At 45.6% G+C, this 18087-nt stretch overlaps 1 protein-coding gene across 2 annotated transcripts in view; it reads right to left on the reverse strand.

Moving 5' to 3' along the window:
• CAMK1D (calcium/calmodulin dependent protein kinase ID) overlaps window positions 1–18087 on the reverse strand; it is a 396366-nt gene that overhangs the window by 37923 nt on the left and 340356 nt on the right. The window lies entirely within an intron of this gene.

The following is an 18087-nucleotide window of genomic DNA, read 5'->3' on the forward strand; positions in this document are numbered from 1 at the left end:
CTTCACAAGTAAAACCTCCTTTTTATGCAAACACATCTGGTTGAAGTGTCTAGGATAGACTCTGCAGAAAATTTAAGAACGTAGAGAAATAGAAATAGCTCCAGGTTACACGGTACTTGTCACAGGCTGAGCTGTGTTCTGTGGGCTGGGGATGCATTAACTCCCTACAACTGCATTGGTGGGGAAGAGCTTAGTTACCATCCTGCTTCCCAAGTTACAGGTAGGGGTGCAAGGGGCCTCAGAGAGCAGGGCACTTTTCCACAGCATCCAGCTACCAAGAGGCTTCTACACCAACTTAAAAGTTAAAGTGTTTAGTCGCTCAGTCATGGCCGACTCTTTGCGAGCCTATGGTCTGTAGCCCACCAGGCTCCTCTGTCCATGAAAGTCTCCAGGCAAGAATACTGGAGTGGGTTGCCATACTTGGTTTCACTTGAATTAAGCGCCTGGGTCTCATCCTGTTCATTCGTAAACGTTCTCTACTGTCCTTCCAACAACTCTGCACCTCAACAGTAAGGAAAATGAGCCTCGGACATGTGCCTTCTCTATTTTAACTAATTAACTAACTTTGGCTGTGCTAGGCTTTCGTTGCTGCTCAGGCTTTTCTCTAGTTGCGGGGAGCAGGGGCTACTCTCTAGTTATGGTGCAAGGGCTTCTCGTCGCGGTCGCTTCTCTTGTTATGGAGAACGGGCTCTAGAGTGTGTGGGCTCAGTAGTTGTGGCACATGGGCTTAGCTGCTCTGTGGCACGTGGGATCCTCCCAGACCAGGGATCAAACCTGGGTCTTCTGCACTGGTAGGCAGATTCTTGAGGACTGAGTCACCAGGAAAGCCCTGAGATGTGCCTTTTCTGACAACACCCAGGAGATATGGCTCAGGAGATACTGAACACAATTCAATCTCATCCTGTTCCTGCTCTTTCCACTGGAACCTACTGACTATGAAGATGAGCATTGCTTCAATCTGGAGAAAAGCCCTTTTGCAGAAAAACAAACAGGGAAGTCCTCTTACCCTGTTGCAGATACCTTCCTGAGCAAGAGGGAAAGACACAAACTCCTGTGGATGTTTCTGCTTATGATGGTAAGAAATACAGTCCACGGATAACTCCCAAATCTAATTTTAGGTTTCAGCCCCAATTCCTCCGATCACTTAAAAAAATTTTTTTTTAAACAAGAGCAAAATAAACACATTTCTACATCTTTGTTACATTCACCTTCAACTACAAAGCTAGGGAACCCACAACCTGGAGAAGTGGCCCTTGGATAACTGGGAGCTGGCTACAGCCATTGTTCCTTTTCTCCAGAACTGCTCAGAGTCTGTTTCTCAGATGCTTCTATTACAGCAATGGATGAAAGGGAGCCATTTCCCACAGCAAACTAATTTAGGAGGTAGGCGGTCTTAGAGCTGATGTTCTAGTCTGAGTGGCCACAAGGGCACAGGTGGTGGGAGGGGGCTGTTTCTGCAGGGAGCTTATTTTTGAGCCTCCAGGGCCATCCTCGTGGCCTGATGGAAAGTTCAAAAGAAGCAGAAAAGGCTCACAGAGCAATGTCTGATCCAGGTCCACGCATGCATACTAAGTCGCTTCAGTCACGTCCAACTCTTTGTGACCTTACAGACCACAGCCCACCAGGCTCCTCTGTCCATGGGGTTCTCCAGGGAAGAATAATGGAATGGGTTGCTATGCCCTCCTCCAGGGGATCTTCCCGACCCAGGGATCAAACCTGTCTCTCTCATGTCTCCTGCCTTGGCAGGCGGGTTCTTTGCCACTAGCATCACCTGGGAAGGCCCTGATCCAGCTCCACCTCCCCGCAAAGCTGACAGCAGATGTCAGGAGCACCAAGCAGGTGGGGAGAAGCCCCAGCTTCCGTGTCACGTGGTCTGTCAGGCTCTTTAGGGGTGCAATAGTGGTGCCCAAACACTCCATGATACCAAAGGATGAGACCCAGCCCCAGCAAAGCACGCTGGACTCCTAGGAAGAGCTAATCCTCTGTGTTCTCCTCCTGAGCACTCCATTCTCACAGTCTTCCAGTTCTGTGAATGTGGGAGGAAGAATTCTTTAAAAAAAAAAAAAATCCTCCTCCTCAACATCATCTGTTAGAAAACAGAAAGTACTGGCCACCATCCACTGTTCAGCAAACAAGGGAATAAAGAACACGGTTTCCCTTTTGAAATCCACATGCCTGGGGACACCTGCCCATCAAGCCCTTGGCCTGCAGTCTGGCAAATTTCGAGACTTGAAAAGCAAGTGGCTGAATTATATGCAACTTGGGCCATGGATGTTTAGATTCTTGAAACCACAGATGACACCTAATTTTTAAAAATATGAGATTTCTGTTTAAATAATACACTTTTAACATCAAGTAAGGCTTTTTTATTAAAAGACCTGATATAGAACAACTGCAAGGATGTTAGGGCAAAGTTCTAAATGATGGGTATCCACACTGGGGGTGGAACTCTATGTACCTGTACCAAAAATGTCTTGTTCTCTTTGACATTGTGTCTTATCTGGGTTATAGCAACTGCAGCAAAACATAGATACTTTTCAATCAACTGACACCAGAACCATTTGCCCTCTGGTGAAGTTCTTCATTGCACTTGAACCAAAGCCAGGGGGTGAAGCCAGATATCATGCAATGTCATGATAAAAAAGACAAAGCAAACTGATTTGGAATTAAAATTCTCACCAACTTAATATATTCTTACAGTTGCATGATGGTGCACACGTGAATCGCTTAAATTCTGTTTTCCCTTGAGAACCAAATTCTGTTTTCCTGGAACCAAATGTTCTTCCGGACATGGTTTGAACAAGCCCACCTAGCTTTAAATGGCTAATGTTTCACCTCATAGTAATTCTTGGAAAAAATTAACTCCCAGACAATATTCAAAACCTTCTGGACAAACAGACATGGTGATCAAACCATGGTGAACCCCTGAGGTCATGGGGTGATATTTTTTCTCCTAGTCTCCATCTGTGTTCTGCACTTGGCTCCATTGTTCTGTCAATGGGTTTCACTCCTCTGGTTTTTGGTCCTCCTACCATTTCCCCTCCTACCACTGTGGCTCAGAGAGTAAAGAATCTGCCTGAAATGCAGCAGACCCAGGTTCAATCCCTGGGTCGGGAAGATCCCCTGGAGAAGGGAATGGCAACCCACTCCAGTGCTCTTGCTTAAAGAATTCCATGGACAGAGGAGCCTGGTGGGCTATATAGTCCATGGGGTCTCAAAGAGTCGGACATGACTGAATGACTACACTCCTACCACTCCCCTGGTCCCTTTCAAATATAGTGCTGGCAGAATCCCTTTTCTCTGATCTTTTTTTTTCCTCTGATCTTTTGAAATACCAGTTTTCATTCTGAGAATCAACCAAACTCCCTCATGTTATGTTATCAATCTTATACCATTGGCGAGAATTCACTGTAATTCTAAAAAGTCACAGCATCCAACTTACAAACTTTCAAACAACAATTGAGGGCGATGGCATGAAACACTGTCCACCTGGAGCATCAGGAAGTGATGAGGGTTCTCTGTGCCACCACCATCCCATCTCACCCCCAGCACCTGCAGGAGCTGCCGATTAAGAACTTTTTCATCAAGCAGAAATAATTTTCTCTCCTAATTGTACCCAGCATGATTCACGTGTTGTGGCAGGTTGGCAATGACTCTAGCCACCCCCACACCTTCTAACTGAGGGTGGCTTTGAATTGAAATAACTTAACTGGAGCTACTGACAAAGGGAGCAGTCATGGAGAGGCACTGAAGCTTGTCTGCAGTGCCATCAGCCCCCAGGCAGAGCAGGAAAGGGCTTGATTTTGAGGCACAGACACAGCAGAAGAGGAAAACTCAAGTGGAGAGAATTCCCTGCAAGTCCAATGGTTAGGACTCCACGCTCCTAATACAGTGGGCTCCATCCCTGGTCAGGGAACTAAGATTTTGCATGCCACATGGTGTAGACAAAAACAAACCAAAAAACTAATGTTTTTTTTTTTTGTGTGTAAAGATTCAAGTTTGGAGGGCACACGTGTTCCTTCAGTGCATTTTAAGACCCAGACCTTGGGGCAGTCAGTGGTCATCAGTGGCAGTAGAGGTGTCCACCCACCCAAAGTGTTGAAGGGACAGATCCAAGACAGGTGGCAGGTCCAACCTCCTGACTGCATCTTAGGCTTGGCTGAAGTCAGCCTTTTCGAGGTGGAGAGAGTAGGGGTGGGGTGTCGGCAGCCCCACCTGGGTGACTTGGGTTGAACCTGACAGTTGGGTTCCCAGGTCCATTCATCACAGACCTGTCATCCACTAGCCTCCAGCAGGCTCCTATGGTACCTCATCCATCCCTTTACTGCTGTGTGAATCACACTGTCAGCACCAGACTTCGTGCTGCTGGAGGCCATCTCTAGACTGTATTTTCAGGCATTAGCACATACTGATTATTCATCAAATGGTGATACAACTGAATCCAACCCACTCAATACACACATGCCATTATTTCTACAAGAAAATGTTTCCCAGGACTTCCCTGGTGGTACAGTGGATAAGAATCCACCTGCCGATGCAGGGGACATGGGTTAGATTCCTGGTCCAGGAAGGTTCCATGTGCTGAGGAGCAACTAAACCTGTGCACAACAAGGAGAGAAGCCATTGCAATGAGAAGCCTGAGCACCGCAACTAAGAAAGCCTGTGAGCAGCAACAAAGACCTAATACAACCAAAAAAAGACAATTCCAGAGAGATGATTGACAAATAAACTTTGCTGCCTCAAATATTTTCAGTGAGTAGCCATATGAACCATAAAAAGAAAAAAGGAAAGAAAACATAAAACATAAAAAGAAAACAAATTTTGGATTGCAAGCCACTGTCTCTTGGGAAGTCCCTATATTTCGTACATTGTTGTTCAGTTGCTAAGTTGAGTCTGACCCTTTGTGACTCCATGGACTGCAGCACAGCAGGCTTCCCTGTCCTTCACCCCCATCTCCTGCAGTTTTCTCAAATTCATGTCCATTGAGTCAGTGATGCCATCCAACCATCTCATCCTCTGTCGTCCCCTTCTCTTCCTGCCTTCAATCTTTCTCAGCATCAGGGTCTTTTCCAATGAGTCAGCTCTTCACACCATGTGGCCAAAGTATTGGAACTTCAGCTTCAGCCTAAGTCCTTCCAATGAATATTCAGTGTTGATTTTCTTTAGAATTTACTGGTTTGATCTCCTTGCAAACTAAGGGACTCCCAAGAGTCTTCTTCAGCACCACAGTTCAAAAGCATCAATTCTTCAGCACTCAGCATTGTTTATGGTCCAACTCTCACATTCATACATAACTACTGGAAAAACCATAGCTTTGACCAGAAGATCAATTGCTAAATACCTTTCCTTAAGCAAATTATTTCTGACAAGAATTTGGGGGATAAAAGAAGCAGAATTATCCCTAATTCTCTGAAAGTGGGTGTTTGTCATTCATCTTGCTCTCCTTTTAAAAGCTTTTCTTAAAGGGATTTCAGAATTATTAATACTAGTTCTAGGGCTAAACAGTAAAAAAGGTAGTCTAGTAAGTGATCTCTCAGAACCTCCTTCCTGTTAGATCTTGGGGGCTATTAATTCAGATTTGGAGGGGGGTGGTATTCCCAATAGAAACAGTATCCCATCAGCTGAATTTACACCAGTAAGTAGAAGTCATCTCCAGCCTCAGCAGAGCCTCCCACGAGCTCCTGGAAGGATCTGTGGACAGATGTTCTGCCTTCTGAGCCCCAGGCTTACCCCACGCTCTCCAGTGAAACAGTAGGTTCCAAAATGACAATAATTAAATTTACTGTTATGAGACTCACTACCAACCCACTGTGGAAAATTCCACTTGGTGGGAAATGTCTCCTATAAACAGAGCTGTTCTATATTGATTTAGAGCAAGGATTTCTGGTAAAGGGAAGGACTCCAGAGATTTAAAAAAAAAAAATTCCAGAAACCTTTCATGTTGTTTTTAAAACAATTAAGTTGCCCATTTTCCTTACTGAATCAGAGAGAGAGAAAAAGGCCTAACCAAGTGGAATTGGAAACGCGGACAGTGGCTTGTAGGGGCGGGGGCCACAGTCATCAATCCTCAGGCTCTAATAAAACAGAGGAGGAATTTTCCCTTTTCCTGCATCCAAGGATGTGCTGCAGAGAGAGGGGAGACTGAGAACTCACCGTGTTGCCACGTTCATGTTCAAGGTGATTTGTTTCCTCCATGGGTGTCTGAGGACCACTCCTCTCCATAGGTCAAAGATGTCACTTCTTGGGGAGAAGAGAGGCACTGGCAGGAGGGGTGGCCCAAGGTGGCAGGAGCAGCCCTCAATGATGGAAAAGAAGAGCCAGTGGTCCAGAACCACAGTGGGGGGGCTTCTCCTTATTCAATTGCTTAACAGGTTGCATCCCCCTTCAGGCACTGGCTCTATAGGTGACCGCAGCACAGCTGGCCCCTGCCCCCAGGGCACACCTGTTCTCTGTGTCACTGAGGGTACACACAAGCCTCAGCCACCTTCCTAAGGACGATGATTGTACTCAGACAAGATCATGGCAGGTTTGAGAGGTGGTCTTGATTTTTTAATTTAACTCATTTGAAATCCAGCTCTGAAGATAACTGAACTTACTCTAAAGTGAAAGTGTTAGTTGCTCAGTCCTGTCTGACTCTTTTGTGACCCTATGGACTGCAGCCTGCCAGACTCTTCTGTCCATGGGATTCTCCAGGCAAGAATACTGGAGTGGGTTGCCATTTCCCTTCTCCAGGGGAATCTTCCTGACCTGGGATTGAACCCAGGCCTCCTGCATTGCAGGCAGATTCTTTATTGTCTGAGCCACCAGGGAAGACTTAAAAATATTCAAGGAAAAAAATAAATTACCTCCAATAGTCAAATGAAAAATAAGGTGAAAATAGATAGTGAAAGATACAACCAGTGAAAGAAATTACTGTGGCCAGTGGTGCTGTAAGAATAGGCCTTCACGTTGTACTCTAAGAAAAAAGTAGTAGGTGTAGAGATAAGAGTAGGAGAGGTCTGAAGGATGTGGAATGGTTGCCAGGATTTAGGTTCTTGTAACAAAAAATGACTTTAGTTGTCTGGATATAAGAAGTTTTAAATAGCTGGGTACCTAGGCTCTACCATTTACTGCATGTGTGGACATGGGTAAGTCCCTTAACCTTTCTCAGCCTCCATTTTGCTCATCTGTAAAATGGGAACATCAATAGAGGCCAACTTTGAGGACTGTTATGAGGCTTACAGGAAATAAGCAGCACATAACTTATGGGTATAAGTAGTAGTTATTATGTAAGGAAGAGAAGTTGGTAAGATCAAGGGAGCAAAAGGAATGTAGGCTTTATCACTTTCTAGAAGTAAGGCTGGATAGATTCCTGATATCATGTAGTACTTTCCTTTGATTCTAGCTTAACATAATGGAAATGATTCATAAAGGAAGATTTCCACCCTTTTGATGAAAACCCTCAAAAGTCAGGACTGAGCCAGGCTCACAGGAGACTGGAAGGGCCGGTCGGGAGAGCTTGAGTCTTAGAGCTGGCAGGAGCCAGGTGGTCCCTTTGTTCATCTAGTTATGGATCCCTGTGGTCACTTCATCACCAGCACATTTACATCATCCCCTCTTGGTCCAAACACCAGCCCTGACCCGGTAACAGGAGCAGCCTGTCCTCATGGCTGACTGGCAGTGCTGTGAGCATGAGGACCATTTGTCCTGGTATCAGAGATCCATGTGCTGGCCAGGGGCTCTGGCTGTGTGTGGCACCTTCATGGCTCTGCGTCTACTGAGGGAAGGACAGACTGAGCTCCTCCCACATTTTCTCCCCTGGCCCCCACCTCCCCTACCTCCAGGCCGGGGTCATCAAGGTTTCTATCTCCATCGCCCTGAGCTCTCCTCATCCTTTAAGCAGTGACAAGGGTGCAAAGCCCAGTTCTAACCAGTTCTTGCTTTCATGGGCCTCAGTTATAATTCTTTTTTAAAGAAGGTTGAAAATTGTTCTGGAAGACTGGTTATAAAAATGCCCGTATCCTAATTTTTTCCCCTAAGTTTTCCTTTATTGAAATATAGTTGATTTATAATGTTGTATTAGTTTCTGGTATATGGCAAAATGATTCAGTTTATATATGTGTGTGTGTGTGTGTGTGTGTGTGCATATAGATATATTATTTTTCATATTCTTTTCCATTATGGTTTCTTACAGGATATTGAATACAGTCCCCTGTGCTATACAGTAGGACCTTGTTGTATATCTATTTTATATATAGTAGCTTGGATCTGATAATCCCAAACTGACAATTAATCCCTCCCCCACAGCTTCCTCCTTGGTAACCATAAGTTTGTTTTCCACATCAGTGAGTCTGTTTTGTAAGTAACTTCATTTGTGTCACATTTTAGATTCCACACTTAAGTGCTATCATATGGTGGTATTTACCTTTGTCTGATTTACTTTACTTAGTATGATAAGCTCTAGGTCCATCCATCCATGCTGTTGCAAATGGCATTATTTCATTCTTTTTATGGCTGAGTAGTATTCCACTGTGTGTGTGTATATACATATGTATACACACACCACGTCTTCGTTATTTATTCATCTGTGGATGGACATTGAGGTTGCTCCCCTGTCTTGTCATTGTAAATGGGGCTGCTATGAACACTGGGGTGCGCTGCTTAATACTCTGGAATGTGCTACACTGCTGCCACCTGTGCCACTTCTGAGATAGAGCTGACGGGACCCTCAGAGCAGCGACACCTCTACCTGTCTTTGAATGAGCTTCTGTTTTTGAAAATGAATTTGAAACATCCAACCTACTACGTAGCCTATGACATCAGCAGACAGGCAGGCAGGCAGACGGGCAACCTGTCAGTCTGTGGCTTAGTCTAAGGTTCATCTGTCGCTCCCTGTGGCTGACCTTGCTGAAGTCCCATACATTACATGGCACAGTATTTGCATATTATTTACAGCATCCTTCTGCAAACTTCAAATCATCTCTAGATGACCTGTAAAACCTTATACAATGTTAAGGCCGTATAAATCATTGCTGATAAGCAGCAAATTCAAGTTTTGCTCTTTTGGAGCTTTTTTGCAATTAAAAAATATTAACGAATGGATAAGAAAGCTGTGGTACATATACACAATGGAGTATTACTCAGCCATTAAAAAGAATACATTTGAATCAGTTCTAATGAGGTGGATGAAACTGGAGCCTATTATACAGAGTGAAGTAAGCCAGAAGGAAAAACACCAATACAGTATACTGACGCATATATATGGAATTTAGAAAGATGGTAACGATAACCCTGTATGCAAGACAGCAAAAGAGACACAGATGTATAGAACAGCCTTTTAGACTCTGTGGGAGAGGGTGAGGGTGGGACGATTTGGGGGAATGGCATTGAAACATGTATAATATCATATAAGAAACAAATTGCCAGTCCAGGTTCGATACAGGATGCTTGGGGCTGGTACACTGGGATGACCCAGAGGGATGGTACAGGGAGGGAGGTGGGAGGGGGGCTCAGGATGGGGAACACATGTACACCCATGGCAGATTCATGTTGATGTGTGGCAGAACAATACAATATTGTAAAGTAATTAGCCTCCAATTAAAATAAATAAATTTAAATTTAAAAAAATTTTTCGATCTGCATTTGGTTGAATCCGAGAATTTGGAATCTGTGGATCCAGATGGCCAACTGTATGTTATGGATGTGTGTCCCAGGACACTTGAACCAAGTCTTCCTGTCCCTGAGGAATCTCCACAGGTGGTGAGAAGGGTCACAGCAACTCTGCTGGTGGATAAATGAATAGAGCTTAAACCAAACTGCAATATAGTTCCAAAGGGTTAGTGACATTTGTGTGTCATCGAGGTGGCAAGAAGGACTTCACTGAAACAGTGGGAGATACAAACCACTATATATAAAACAGGCAACCAACAAAGACCTACTGTGTAGCACAGGGAACTCAGCTCAATATCTTCTAATAACCTATAAGGGGAAAGAATCTGAATAAGAATAGATATTAATACATAGATATAGATGGGCTTCCCTGGTAACACAGCAGTACAGAATTTGCCTGCAATGCAGGAGACCCAGGTTCAATCCCTGGGTCAGGAAGATCTCCTGGAGGAGGGTGTGACAACCTACTCTACTACTCTTGCCTGGAGAATCCCATGGATAGAGGAGCCTATGGCTGCAGTCCATAGGGTCCCACAGAATCGGAAATGACTGAAGCGACACCGTGAAGCAGCAGCAGCACTGGCAGATACATACGGGCTTTCCCAGGTGGTGCTAGTGGTAAAGAACCTGCCTGCCAGTGCAGAAGACACAAAAGACCCGGGTTAGATCCCTGGGTCGGGAAGATCCTGGAGAAGGAAATGGCAACCCATTCCAGTATTCTTCCTGAAGAATCCCATGGACAGAGGAGCCTGGTGGGCTACAGTCCTTGGGGTCGCAAAGAGTCAGGCACTACTGAATTGACTTAGCATGCACGCATACATAGATACGTATAACTGAACCACTTTGCTGCACACCTGAAACTAACACATTGTAAATAAAAATACAGTGGGAGAGAAAGAGGACATTTCTTTCCAGTAGTGACCTGTTCAGAGCCAGTAAATAAAATCCTAAAGATCAAGGAAAATAAGATTCAGGCGTATATATCAGAGGAGAATCCAGCCTCGGAGAGAGCTGCATTACAAAGAGGAGGCGGTACTGAACAAGTTTACTCAGATCTGCTTCCTGCCAGTAGAATTTTCAGCAGGAGGAGTATTCAAAAAAAAAAAAAAACCCTCAGTGAGGGGCTTTACTATGAGCATAATGTTGCTTCACCTAGATTTAGAGTATTGCAATCTGGATTGTTGGCAAACAAAAACACAGCTGAAATACAGAATCCTTCCTTGCTGGTGGTTTGTCTTCAGCCCGAAGTTGCACAAGTCAGGAGGAGCAGAAGGTTCTCGGGACAGCTTGTTCTCATTGTGCTGGTTATAGGTTCCTTAGCTCTCTCTCTCATCCTCTTTTCGAGTCGTAATTCACTAAAAATGCATCACAGAGGAGCGGCTCACTTGGATTTTCCTAGTCACTTCTTGAATTTTACCACAGGCATGAATTGTCCCCATTAAAGCGCCATCCTGGTTTCCCATTACCAGTCTGACTGGAGCTGGGTTACTATTCAAATGCTCCCGAAGCCAAAATGTGGCTGGTGGGAGTCCGGGAAGGAATGGAAAGGGAGTGGAAAACAGGGAGGGTGGCTGGTATCTGGTGTTTTCAAACGTGGGAGAGACCTGGAACTCAGCGCAACAGAGGAAGAAAAACGTTCTGAGTAAGGCATTTCAGAGCAGTGTGGCATGGATAAGCCCGTAACGTGTTCCCTGCAGGTGGGCCCAAGATTCTGCCTCTGCCCTAAGGGGTTTGTGACCACAGCCAGATGGCTCCTTTGCACTGAAGCCCTCCTCGCTTCTGAAATCTGATGAACTACACTTCAACATGAAGAAGACTGTTACACTCATTTCAATGTTTTGGTCTATAATCATTCAAAGGAAAAAAAAAAAAAAGAGTAAATTCCAAAACGTGGCAGAGCTTCTTTCCACTCTATCACCGCAAAAATGGTATCAGTTCAGAAACCATGAAATTCCATCCCCAGGATTCAAGTGTTGAGAGAGGAGCTGTGAAGGAATTCCAGAAGGATGGAGACTGCTTCACAGTTTTAAGAGGGATTTAGTGGGGGCGGGGACTCTTCCAGGGCAGGGCTGCGTTCCCTTTGCTTGTGTTCTGCTCATGACCTTTTGCCCTCACCCATATTCACTGTCAAGGGCTAAAAGTCTTGCCCTAAAACTCTCCTCATGTTTGGGCGGCGGGCTGTTCTCTCTGACAAATGGAGTCTGGGTGCAGCGCCCAGTGTAATGAAACAGTTGCTGTTGGTTGTCACTGAGCAGCTGCTGAGAGAGAAGGAAAGAGGAAGTTCTTATCTGGACCTTCCACTCAGTCATCTGTGTGACAATTTATCAGTTACAGAAAATCCTGTTTCAATGCTAAGGGTCTGAGAGGGTGAGAACAATGATGTAATGCTCAGAGACGTGTGCTAAAATTTAAGTGAACAATAAGTAAAGCCCCAGCTCTCTGGGAGAGAATGACCACACAGAAGAGTGAAGATGAAAGCAGCAGGAACAGACGATCCATGAGGAAAGATAAAAGGAACCGAGTGGCCCAGCTTGCTTAAGAGATGGGTGACGTCAACTTAATTGAGTTTTTTTTCTTGTGTGTTCTGAATGAAGATGGGGGAAAAAAAGACGGTCAAATTTCCTTGACACACACATATTTATACACTTAAAGGATACTAAGTCAGATGTCTGTAGAAATAACAGGATAGTAGAACCAGAAAAAAAGTCACAGAGGTCAATCTGTAAGCATCTTTTGATAGGAAAAAGCTCCTAGTAGGAAAGTTCCCTGCAGGTGGCCCTTCTGTCTCACCTTACCACTAACCTTAAACCAGGCGCCCCCATGCTGTATTCATCTCCAGCCCTGGCACACCTTACTAATCTTTTGTTCATACAATCCTTTGCCTACCTTGTTGGTTCTTTCACAAATCAAAGAAGCAGAAATGAAGAATAAGGAACTAACAGAGGACCAGATCTCTTCCCTAGCTTCTCTTCAGTTTGCAAACAACTGTGTGAACAAGATAACATCTGAAGAAAGGCCAGAAGGAGTGGACCAGCCAGCACCCAAGTGCGTATGCAGTGGGGGAGGGCGATGACTGGCCCCTGCCTCAGTGAGTCACGAGATGACTTCCCTGTTTCCCTTAAAAGCTTTCATGGCAGAGCAGGATCTTGGGAGGTGGTTTTGTGGGGACACTGAGTCCACCATCTCCCCAGATTGCTGGTGTTCTGATTAGAGGTACCTTTCCTTTCTATCAACATGAGTATCGTTTTTGTAAGTGGAGAGCAGTGGGACCTGATTTGATAATCAGTTCAGCAGGCTTATTTTACAAACAAGAAACTGAGAACCCAAGGGATGGCTCAGGCCTTCCTTGGAGAAGGCAATGGCACCCCACTCCAGTACTCTTGCCTGGAAAATCCCATGGATGGAGGAGCCTGGTGGGCTGCAGTCTATGGGGTCGCTAAGAGTCAGACACGACTGAGCAACTTCACTTTCACTTTTCACTCTCATGCATTGGAGAAGGAAATGGCAACCCACTTTAGTGTTCTTGCCTGGAGAATCCCAGGGACGGGGGAGCCTGGTAGGCTGCTGTCTCTGGGGTCACACACAGTCAGACACGACTTAAGTGACTTAGCAGCAGCAGGCCTTCCTTACAAGTAAGCAGTGGCAGAGACAGAATCTCACATTCAAGACCCCCTGTTGTGATGGCCACCAGCTACAGGCTGGGCAGCTTTGAGAGCAGGTCTTCATCCCAGCATGAAACCCTAGTTCCTGGAATCCCCAGTTTCCAAGATCTCATCCAAACCCCAAGCTCCTTATCAAGTTTTCACAATGCAATGATCTCATGAATTAAAAAAATTTCTCTAACAGTGAAAAAATATGCCAAGAATGCTGACCAACTGTTCTCCATTTCCATTTAGAGGGGAACACACGAAACTTGTCTAAACGATTTCAGACACGTTAAGCCAGGGATAGACCAAAGCCTTCAGCAACGTCTCTGCAGGCAACTAAGTTACGAGAAGAGACTGGAATGCCTCCTTCTTCACAGTTTAAGTAACGTCACAGTAAGGCACCTTCTGAAGGACCAAGATATAGTTCTGCTTATAAACACAATGACAGCTCAGACAGAAAGGCTTCTCTCCTTATTTCTGAGGAACATCCAGTAATGAAAAAGTGGTTCCTGGCATGTATTCCAAATGGAAGACTGCAAAGTGAGGGATCATCACTCAAACAGCTCGATGGAAAAAGAAAGTCTCATGGAGCTCAAAGGCAAACATCAGAGAGCGCCACCGAGCACCACCCCTGCATGCTTGCCCTTTTGAAAACGAAGCTTGCAATGTCTGAAAAAGAAAGACTGTTGTCTCGAAGAATCAGTAAGAGCACAGGCTTGCCCTCTGGTGAGGCACTTCGTCACTTAATTCAGAGACAAAGGTTCAAAGTTTTTTTTAAAAGAACTTAATTTTCCAATAGAATTTTCCCCATAGAATCTGAGAAATCACACCAGTGTGCAAATAGCAATTATCTAGAAGTCAAACATAGGCTTTTCCCTACTAAACAGAGGTACATTTGTCATCTCTAGTCTCTTATCAATTACATGACTAATATGAATGCTTTCCGTGACTTATTGTTTCTGTTTAGTGATTCAGGAGAGCTCGTTGGTATTTTAATTGATGCAGCAGAGCAAGTCGCATAAGTAACGTTACAAACTTTTCAGCTCTGATTTTATGTCTTACTGGCGGTGCCAAGGGTTGTTACATTTGGCTCAATTAAATGGATTCCAAATCCAGGTCAGCACCATACTGACGGTCACCTTGTTACCCTGAGGATCTGATCGCCACCAGACAGCCTGATGTTTCTCCTAAATTCTCTCCAAGGACTTATTAATGCAGGTCCGCCCTCCAAGCCAAGCCAGTCTGCTCATCCCCCAGACCGTGTACCTGAAGTCATTCACAACCCTGGACCTTTGTTCTCCTGCTTGCCTGCATCCATCACTCCCTTCATCTTGGCCCAGCTTCTACCCTGCCTTCAAATCCTGCCTCCTCTATGAGTCTCCTCCCTTGTGGTTCTAGCCCTCGCCCAGCCCCCTCTCACCCATACTATGAGGTTGCTTCTGAAATGTCAGTTACTAGATACTGCAAACATGATCCCTTATATGGGTCCATGTTTCCCACTGGCCATCATGTACTGGAGCAGCCCCAGGTGTCTACAGAGCCCCAGGGGCTGCCTGCAGTAGGAATGCAATACACCAGAACACCAATATGGAGATGCCCGCAATCCTGTCACCAGTGACCTGACACCCAGCCCAGGCCCAGGTTCCTTATACAGGCTGTGTAAGGACCTCATGGCTTCCCTGGTAACTCAGCAGTAAAGAATCTGCCTGCCAATGCAGGAGACTCGGGTTCCATCTCTGGGTCAGGAAGATCCTCTGGAGGAGGAAAGGGCTACCCACTCCACTATTCTTGCCTGGAAAATCCCATGGACAGAGGAGCCTGGCAGGGTCCATGGAGTTGCAAAGGGTCAGACTCGACTTAGTGACTGAACAACAACAACAAGGACCCTTCGCAGCTGCTAAGGGTCAAGGGTGAAGTTCAAAGGGCTCAGATTCCTTCGCTTTCTCCCAAGGTACCATGTGTACTGGGATATGTGAGCTAAACAGCCATTTCCCCAATATTATTTCATTATTAGAGAACTCATTTAAATTGAAGTAATGACGTTGGTAAAACTATTCAGTTGCAGATTCATTTAGGTGATAACTGACACAACAACAGAACAACCGCGCCTGCCGACTGAAACCAGCACGACTGGGAAGGATTCTGCACTAAAGCTGACAGCCGGCCTCTGCTCCTGGCTCGGGCCTGGGGGCGTTCAGGACCCCCAGGATGGGCAGCAGGAGAACGGTACTCTCTTCCTTCTCTCCCAGAAATGCCCACTGGGCCTGCCCTATTCAAATCAAAAACAGTTGGGGCAAAAAGGAGGCCGATACAGGGCACTTCATCCTTCCTGAAGCACTGTCCAAATGCCACGCTCCCCCACTTCTCTTCCCACTTCAGCTCTGTCCCTTCTCTGTCCCTCCAAGTCCCCAGGACTCAACCCCAGGACCATTCCCTCCTCCTTCTACACCTGCTCGCCGCCCCCTCTCCCCCAGCCCCCCGCCCCTCCCTGCTACACCCGCCCCTTGCGGATTCCATTCAGGTTCATAGCTTTAAAATGCATCAGAGGGAACTTCCCTGGTGATCTAGTGGTTAGGACTCCCAAGCTTTCACTGCAGGGGGTGCTGGTTCAATCCCTGGCTGGGGAATTAAGATCCCACAAGAGGTGCAGCACAACCAACCCCCCACAAAACAAACAAATAAAACACATCAGAAGCTGTCAGTTCCCAACTAACGTCCATCCTCACTACTTATGGATTCCGTATCTGAATTTGCCTACTTGCTAAAACCCATCTGCAGCCCCCAGATCAATACTTGGGATGCTTTTGTGTCCATCTGTAGACCTGCCCAGAGTGGCCAGAACCTGGAGTTGCCCAAAGTGCTCGCTCCCAGCCGGGGCACACGTGGCAGTGCTCTGTCCTCTTGTTTCATCTCTCACACTGTCAGCAGCATGGTTTTCATGGTCCACTCACTGCCACATTTTCCCACATTTTTGTGCCTTTCGTTGACTTTGCTATTAAAAACAGCCCTCACGAGTCAGGGCCAAGGTGCTGTCCAGGGCTCCCAAGCCCGAGAAGGCTGGGTGTGCCTTAGAGAGAAAGCGTGTATTCAATAAACTTCATTTAGGCAGGAGTTACAGTGCTGTTGGCCTGAATTCAACGTTAGTCAATCAATAATAATATTAAATAAAGTGTCACTGAACAGAGATACAGGGACTTCCCTGGTGGCTCAGATGGTAAAGAATCTGCCTGCCATGTGGGAGACCCAGGTTCGATCCCTGGGTCGGGAAGATCCCTTGGAGTTTATCACAAGGGATAAACTGTCTACCACAGTTTACCGCAGCATCTGTTTATCACGAACAAACAGATAAAAATCACAAATACACAACTAACCGCAGTTCTGTACCTACACTGTTAGCCACATTTAGCGTCATTCTGAGGGAGCCGAACTGACCTTACATACAAGTGCCTTTCTCCCACAAAACTGAATGAAAAAGCAAAGTCAGTATCTTTTAAACCAGGGGCCACATAGTGAAAACTGTACATTGTTGTCCATTCGTTTAAAAAGCAAAGTCGCTAGATGGTATAAAAGTGATGACCGGTACCTTTGTGATGGATAATGAACACTTTTTCTTTATGGCTGAGCATTATCTCCACTCTCTCTACATAACCAGAGACACTTCCTGTTCTGTTTCCTGCTCAGACACACACACACAGACACTTCTGTTCTCTTTCCTGCTTTATTTTTCTGCACAGCACCCATCACCATCTAAGATATTAATTAATACATCTATTAGCCTATAGTCTGTCTCCATCTCAAACATAAGTGCCAAGAGGTTGAGGATTTTTATATTTCTTTTTTCTTTCTACAGATACATCCCTAGTGCCTAGAACAGAAGGTAGGCACTAAATAAATAATCCTAGAATGATGCATAATGTGATTCAATTCACCTGTTAGCCCTCTGTCTCTCACAAGACTGTGAACATTTTGAGATCAGAGACTCTGTCTATCTAACCCATATTTGTATTCCTAACACCATACTACTGTGCATGACATGTAACAGGAATTCAATAAGTGCACCCTGAATGAATGGCAGGGGAACAGAGAAGAAAAATCACTAATGTTCATAAGCTTAGGTGTTTATTCAACATGCGTCTGTGCAAAGATTAGACAGCACAGCCCCTGCTCTACTGGAGCACGGGCGAGACACGAATAAAGATGGGCCCAGAGGCAACGTGATCAGGGCCATGATGAGGAAAGGAAAAGAACAAAGACGACAGAGGAGACAGTGGGTGTTGGGACAGCAATCAGAAGAGGCTTATGTCACCTGGGCTTTGATGGTCAAATAGGAGCGTGCCACACAGACTGTGGAGGAGAAACAGCCTGAGCTCAGCTGCTCACTGCCCAAGGCATGTCTACAGAGACACAAGCTCCCCGATGTTGCGCCTTCTTTGCTCTAAGAGGTCTCTCAGCAGTCTTGGGGCTTAATAAATATGAACAAGCAGAAACGCTCCATTCCCACGGTCGCCCTCCTCTCTCTCCTCACTCAAAGCAAACCTGTGTCTGATGACAGAATTCCCTGATGGCTCCACTCGCCACCATGTAGGATGATAAGAGCAAAGGCCACATCCAAATGTCAGTCCCAGCCCCATCAGCATCTGACGTCTAAACAGAACCAGACCACTTGGATAGCAGCCACTTAGAAACCCAAAGAGACTGCCGTTCCACCAGCTCTGCCAAATGCAAAAAAGCAGAAATCGATTTAGAAAGTGCTAGAGCTTTCCAACATCAGAGCCAAATATGTGAACGATGT

The sequence above is a fragment of the Bos mutus genome, chromosome 13 (assembly GCF_027580195.1).
Source record: "Bos mutus isolate GX-2022 chromosome 13, NWIPB_WYAK_1.1, whole genome shotgun sequence".
Classification (NCBI taxonomy): Eukaryota; Metazoa; Chordata; class Mammalia; order Artiodactyla; family Bovidae; genus Bos; species Bos mutus.